General features: G+C 46.3%; 1 pseudogene; it reads right to left on the reverse strand.

Moving 5' to 3' along the window:
• Positions 1 to 538: 538 nt before the first annotated feature.
• Positions 539 to 949, reverse strand: LOC144680435 (endoribonuclease YbeY pseudogene; annotated as a pseudogene).
• Between the last annotated feature and the right edge of the window lie 6,846 nt (positions 950 to 7,795).

The raw sequence follows: 7,795 nt of genomic DNA on the forward strand, positions 1-7,795 counted from the left end.
TAAGGAAAAATAGAAAAGGGGTGAGATATAAGCTGGTTTAAGGGGGGGTGGGACAAGAAGAGCTGGATAGAGGGCCAGTGATAGGTGGAGATAACCAAAAGATGTCACAGACAAAAGGACAAAGAGGTGTTGAAGGTGGTGATATTATCTAAAGGAATGTGCTAATTAAGGGTAGAAAGCAGGACAAGCAAGGTACAGATAGTCCTAGTGCACAGTCTAACTGTGTTCCTCTCCACAGATGCTGCCAGACCTGCTGAGTTTTTCCAGGTATTTTTGTTTTTGTTTTGGATTTCCAGCATCCGCAGTTTTTTGCTTTTATCTTACCATTCATTTATGGGATGTGGACATCGCCGGCTAGGCCAGCATTTATTTATTTATTTATTTCTGAAAATGATTCTGACTTTATTGATACTGTACAGCTAAATAGTCTTCATAGCCCAAAGAGCCATTGACTTTGTTCTGCTGATAGACTTTGTGCTACACCATTCGTTCCTTGGTATAAAAAAGTGAACGTCAAAGAAATGTTTCTCAGTGGCTCTCAGCCACACCCTATATTCAGAAGTTTGTTTTGTGTCAGCGGCTGCAGGCTGGCTCCAGTGAGACTATTAAACAATCTAACGGTGTTGGACTCTCTCTGGAACATCTGCTTCCATTCAGCTTCTGTGCCTACAGCCCAGTAGATGGCACATTCCATGTAATGCGGTCACTGTTAATACACTTAGAAGTCTTGTCCATGTGCTTGGCTTTGTCTGTAGGTATATGCCACTCCTAGGAAGATGTCTCCAAGGTTATACTCATCCTGGTGTAGGGGTTTGGGAATATCTCCTGCTCTTAGATCCTGATGCCAAGCTCTAATTGCCCTTGCCTTAATTAGACTAGCCTCACATGCACTTGGGCCCCCTCTTGAGCTTTGCAGCCACTCATCAGTGTGTTCAGCACTAGTCTGCATGCCATAATTGTGGAAATGAGCAGGTAGCATAAAGTTTGCTTCAGCATCACTTCAATTGGACACTGGGTAATTGTGCACTGTGATCCTCGCGTCTGCATACAGTGACCATCCAATTTATCCTCCCAAGTGTTCCTGCGACTTGGTGTCAAATTGTGCAGTCTCATCCATGGGCAAATGTTTATTGTCTGTAGGAGATATTTCCTGCTCTCTAGTAGGTTAGTTGCTCCACAGGCATCTCATCAGTGCTGTTGTGGATGACAATGCTTCTGTATTAACAGAACAAACCCTATTCTGTCTCTCAGGAAGAGTTATGACTTAAACCATAACAAAACAGCAATATACTGCAGGTGCTGGAAATTTGAAATAAAATAAAAATGCTGGAAATGCTCAGCTGGTCTGGCAGCATCTGTGGGGAGAGAAACAAAGTTAATGGAGTGGCGATGGGACAGGCATAGAGACCACTGATGACTTCCAGTCACTTGTCACTTTAATTCTTCAGCTTGCCCCAACTCTGATCTTTAGGCCCTTAGCCTCCTGCAGTGTTTCAATGAAGCTCATCTTTCAGTTAGAAACTTTACAGCCTTCTGATTTCAACATGGAGTTCAACAATTTTAGATCACAACCTCGGGCCTCACTTTGTTTCCTTTTTCTTTGCTTTTTTTCCCCCTTCTCTCTTATTTCTCTCTGATTAACTTTGCTTTCATATGGCAGCTATTCACGATGTTGCCATTCCCGCCTCCTCTATCCATATCTTTTGTTCCTTTTACTTGTCCCATTACCTTTGCCCTTTGGCCTTGCACCGTGAACATTTTCGTCATTTAATATCTCCTGTCCTCCACCCTATTACAAACCTTCCCTTTTGCTCTATTTCTCCACCCTGCTCTCTTTCACTTGCTCAAAACCTATTACATCTCTAACTTTTCCCAGTTCTGATGAAAGATCACAGACCTGGAGAGAGGTGAGTGGGGTGAGATGGGGATCATAGGGTGGGGGTGGCCGGTAATGGTGGGGAGGGAGTTGGAGGAAACCTGCCAGGGTGCTTGTCCGTGTTTGCTGGGCGGCCTTCTGGAGGCATGGAAAAGCTGGGCAAGTTCAGGAGAATCCCTGAGCCCTCACTGAATTATTGTGAGCTCAGGGATAATTGGCTTTAAGTGGCTCATTAATGAGCCTAATTGCCTTCTTGCTGCCAGAGGGTGGGATTTCAACTGTGGCTCAGTTCATAGCACCCTCGCCTTTGAATCAGAGGGTTGTGGGTTCATGTCCCACTCCCGGAAACCAAGAACTGTGATTGTACTTGAACGAGTTGCAATCTGTGACTGTTGATAACTCGAAAGAGTTTCCCACATTGAGCCCTTCTCGCCGCCCCCCCCAACTAAATTGGGGACCGTTTACCCAGCTTCAGGAATCTAATGCGGGACTCCTACACAATTCTCCCAGCCCTTCTGCTGTCATGCCTGTCCTGGCAGGCTCCATTAATCCAACCCATTAATTTTGTTTCTCTCTGCCAGACCTGCTGTCTATGTCCAACATTTTCTGTTTTTATTACTACTTAATTCATCTTTATTTTATTCTTACCCTTATTTATATTGATTTTGTTCAGGCCATGGATAAATACAGCATGCTAGCCTATTTTGGAACCTGGACTCTCTAGGCGGAATCGTCCCAGATTTGCACTAAGTGCGGTAGCGGGTGGATAAAATGGCGTTTTACCCATCCACCGCAATGGTGGGTTTTCATGCCGATTCGTCCCAAACCCGCCACATTACTTATGCATTCCCGGGAAGCATGTCATTTCCATGGTGGGTGGGCTCTCATTCGCTCGCCACGCCATCACCTCGCCGCTTCATCACGCCGAGCGCCACAGTTAAAGTCCAGCCGCGTGCACACATCTCAGTGCTTCCAGCCCACGACTACTGAAGGGAAGATGACCATGAAAGGCAAAAAGACTGAGTCCCCAGGTTTAATTACGCATCACTGGAATGCCATTTGGACGTTGTGGAGGTCCGCCGTGATGTCCTCTACCCCGGCTCTGGCTGCAGGATGGGCAGCAGCGTCACCAATCCAGCATGGCAGGCAGTGGCAGCAGTGGTCAGTGCCAATGCTGCACAGAAGAGGTTGGTCATCCAATGCAGATAGAGGATGAATGATCTCATCTGTGCAGCCAGGGCATGGCCACCATTTCCGTACTCTAAACTCACACACTCACAAGCCCATCACACATTCACTGGCATCTCACTCACTGCCAGCTCAAGGGACATCACCACTCATTCTCACACACACACCCTCACAGCTCCATCTAGCCTCATCTCCTCTGGAGACTGCCTTCTCAGCCCTCACCATCTTGAGGCCAAATGCACATATCAATTTGCGCCCCAGACACACCCTAGGATACCCCACCTTCCCCAGTACAGCCCTCATCCTGCAGCCACCTCCCTTGCCTGAGGCCACTTCTCCCCCTTCCCCAAGCAAGACCTTGTCCTGCAGCCATTGAAAAGCCACCCCCATATGGCTGATCTCGTAGGTAGAGACCTGCCCGTGAGCCCCCCTAACAGGGATGTGGGGCTGCCTGTGAAGCCTGGCGCTGATGACTGCGAGTGCTGACTGAAGCAAGGCAGGCAAACAAATCTGGGAGTCCCGAGTGAAGTGTAGCCCGCCAGGTGCACCTAGCTTTTGTGCTGTTGTGAAACACGTTGGCGTGTTTTCCTGATGATCCAGTGGGTGGGAGGTGGGGGATGAGTCTGGCAGGCTGGCATTATAATGATATGCTGATGTATTACAATGAGGTTCCTGACGTTTGATGGCGGGAAATGCTGCCCACCATCGGTGGGCGGGGCGGACGATCGCAAACTGGTTTCACGGTGTCGTGAAACTGATTTTTGGCCTTCTCGGCATATTGTCCGCTGACGCCACCAAACATGCCCACCACTGGCAGGCATGGAAAATCCTGGCCTTCCTGTCAGTTTATAATTCACTTTTATTGCTCTTCTCTCAATTATTTTCGTGATCTCTTTTTGTAAGCACAAGGAGTAAAACTTGACACTGTAGTTATTATTATCTTGTCACTTTCTTGGATATATGTTCTGTAGGGCTCCTCATCTCCCTAAATATTCCACTGGCTTCAATGATTGCATCCATACATTTTCATCTATTGTATTTTTACTTACATTTATGTATTTTCCTAACATACCTGATTCAAAAATGCCTTCACAGAGTGTTTATATTTGTCATTTGTTAGTACAAATTAGTTACTTCATATACTGCATGTTATAAATTAAAATATGTTCAGCCCCATGGGATTATGGGATTGTTTTAAATATGCAGACTGCAATTCAAAACTCTGTAATAATTCTATGCAAAGTCTGACTGCATCTGTTTTCTAGCAATTAGCGTATACTTTAGTTTGAGACAGTGATTTGAATTTCAAATTAAAAAAGCGTACAATGAATATGTATTAGTTTCCTCCATGCCTATTATTGCTGCAGATTTTTTCACTCAAATACCTTTAGTCTGCATTTTAATAAGCAGAAGATCTAATTGACTATAAAGATTAGGCATTATTATCAATAAGACCAATGGCGAAATCCAAGGGGATAACAGGCCTTAATTATTATTGACTGCCATAGTTTTATACTTGATGCAGTGATCACTACCATGGGTTTTTAATTGTATTCCTTCAATGTAAGGAAGGGTTGGGTATACTGACTATTTGAAATTGACAGGAAAGCAGATTGGCTGACGACTATCCAATACAGTGGTCATTGTCCACTTAATCATGAGCTATAGACGTCTTCCTGCTTAAAGAAAACACTAAAGAGTAACAGAAATGGAAGTGTCCCAGAGGATATAAATCTTGTAGACATGGATTTTTACCCCACAAAGAAGGTTTCATGTGGTAGGAGGGGCAGGGAGAGCGTGTAACACAACCACTGTTAACACAAAATGGGAGGTGAGTGTGGGGCCAAGATACCAGATGAGGCCTTGGGATATTTTGACCTCTAAGCCTTATCTTTATGCCACTGGTTAGCTGTCAACCTATGCCTGCTTTGCAGGCAGGAGAGGATGTTTCTGGCTGCCTGCCGGAACTAAGAGATAGTCTACTTATATGCGGGTTAAATCATGGCATTGGCGGGGTTAGTGGGATGGGGATGTTGTACAGGATCTTGCAGGTCAGACAGCCCTGGGTGGTGATGGCCCTAATTTTCCTTATGAAGCCTAGAAAAGCAACCCTGAACCCAGTAAGCACTTCATCCTTCACAAAAACCAACAGCGCTAACATTAGGTTTGTCAACTCTAGTTGGACATATCCATGGACATATTGGCCCTGATCTTTCAATCGGGATCAGAAACCCTATTTCCAGCCCTGATCAGTCAAAAAAATGCACACTTAACTCCCACCGAGGTTTCAGAGATGTCTTCCAATGGAGGATCCTTCGCATCCAACCTAGTGCTGCAAACCTCGTAGGGAGCAACGCAGAGAATCTGTGCAGAAACCACACCCCCTTTTAATGGCACCAGCTGCCATATTCTGGCAAGTGAAGAGTTTAAATATCCCAAAGCTTCTTTGAAAGCAGCTACGTGGAGAAGGTAAGTGATTAAGGCACTGTAAGTGACTAAGGATAGAGTGGGTAGAGTGACAACTGGGTAGGGTGGTGAGCTGGGTAGAATATGTGAGGTCGACAGAGGTGTAGGTGGGTGAGGTGGGCAGGGTACCAGATGAGGAGATGGGTGAGTGGATAGGTGGGTCAGGGGGGTAGTAGGGTCGGATCAGAGGCTGGTTGGGTTGGGTTGGGTCTAGTCAGGTAGGGTCAGGGGGAGGAATTGGAAGATCAGTTGGGTAGTGGGGGGTCAGCGGAAGAGTTGAGGGTGTCAGTTGTGAGTGATTGGGTTTTTTTTTCCTGTCTAATATTTCCTGGGTAACTATCCAGGTAAGTTAGTCAGAGCCGCCTGAAGTCTACGACTCTATCTCAGAGCTGGAGGCTTTTTGGGGGTTCAAGGGGGCATGGGAATTGCCAATTGGAAGTTCAGGGCAATTCCAGCAGAGTCCTTGCATTGGGGCTTCTGAGGGATCCCACTGTGCATCTTCAAGGGTATATCCAGTCTCCGACTATCCAGAGACTGGAAGATCTGAGCCAGTCATAAGACTCGCCTGTCCCCAACCAGCGCACACCCTCCATTGATTGTCCAACACAACTATTGTCATGGCACATCACTTTTCCATGCCAAATGGAAAGCAAACACAATCCCTTTTACCCAATTGGATGTTTCTTGACTGTTACTCATGCAGCATTTATATCCATCTCCAACACTTTTATAAGTATCAAAATTAAAAGAAAGGGAAAAAGGAAACATTTTTAATGCCCTTTTAATTTTTCTCCAGGGTTGCTGGTAACAGAGTCAAGGAAAGTGATCTTTAATCCTTGGAGAATCTAAGATTGACAACCTTAGCTAAAATTGTAAATCAGGAAGGAAATTGTTCCATTGTAACTGCTTGCCTGGTCTGAGCAGGTAGATAAAATAGCCCACATAGATGTTTTTTTTTGTGTCTTTTAGGCTGCCATGAGATGAACTACCCATACCCCGAACGGACACTTGGGGCAGAAGTTTCCAAGCCCATTGGAGTGAGGAGTGAGTGAGGTGAGAAAGTAGTTTAAAAATTCTTTTGAGTTATCAACAGTCACAGATTGCAACTCTTTTGAGTACAATCACAGTTCTTGGTTTCCGGGAGTGGGACATGAACCCACAACCCTCTGATTCAAAGGCGAGGGTGCTATGAACTGACATGATCCTGCCCTCTTCCAGATTGCCCTGGGATGGGGGGGCCATTGAAGGCAAGCAGGAAACCACTTTGGGTTTGTTGGGTAATTAATTAGAAGCTGATTGAAGTTATTAAGAAGCCAATTATGAGGCTCTTGAGCTCTAAATCTAAGGGTTTCCAAGCCATGGAATGTGCTTCCCAGCTGTCAGCAACTCACCAGGGTTGCAGAAATGAATTCACGGCGGGAAGAGCCTCCTCAGTGAAACTGACAAGCCTGGAAGGTTTTAATCAGTTACGATCAAGAGCTCCAGCTATGGCCACTGAGAGACTTCTGTGTAGAGCAGTTTTTCTCTGAGTGAGTGCTTTCACTGCTTGACATCAGGTTGCCAATTTCCTGAAAGACAATTCACTTGTCTAGCACTTCATTCGCCTTCAGCTGCACGTCCCTGCTGCCAGCCTCCAGCATGGCAAGGGAGCAACTTATACAGCCCCACCGTCCACCTCTTCAGAGAGTGAAGAGCAGAGGTCATGCACATCCGACTACTCCAGCAGCAGCAGCAGCAGCAGGAGCAACACCAGCAGCAGCACCTGTTGTCTTCTCCTCAGCAACAAAGGATGGACACCGAGATTCAGCCGGAAGGAGGCGGGACTCCCGACACGGGGGCGGTCAGAGGATCGTTTCCTCCCGGTTTCTGATTTTAGTAGGCTTTGGAGCTCGTGGTAAGTACCCGCTGATATCCGGGAACCAGGCCTCCTTCCCAATGGAGCAGGAGAGCACACGTTGCCAGTGACCAATAAGGTGCCTGTCACTTGAGAGTCAACCACCTTCACCAACCCCATCCCCCAACCCCACGGGCAAAATCCTTCACTCGGTGTGCGTGTGCGTGCCCGACACACCTGAGTGTAAAATGACTTGCGATATTTTGTTCAGCGGGTACGCGCTGGAGTTGGCTGCGCATTCGCTGATAATTAAAAGGCCTATTAAGGCCATTAATAAGATAATTAATACAAATGAAGGAAAAGGCCAAGCAGCCTTTACATTTCTTAGGAAACCTCGTCCACGAGCGGGATGAGGTTTCCTAAAGCAAATA

The sequence above is a fragment of the Cetorhinus maximus genome, chromosome 5 (assembly GCF_964194155.1).
Source record: "Cetorhinus maximus chromosome 5, sCetMax3.hap1.1, whole genome shotgun sequence".
NCBI lineage: Eukaryota > Metazoa > Chordata > Chondrichthyes > Lamniformes > Cetorhinidae > Cetorhinus > Cetorhinus maximus.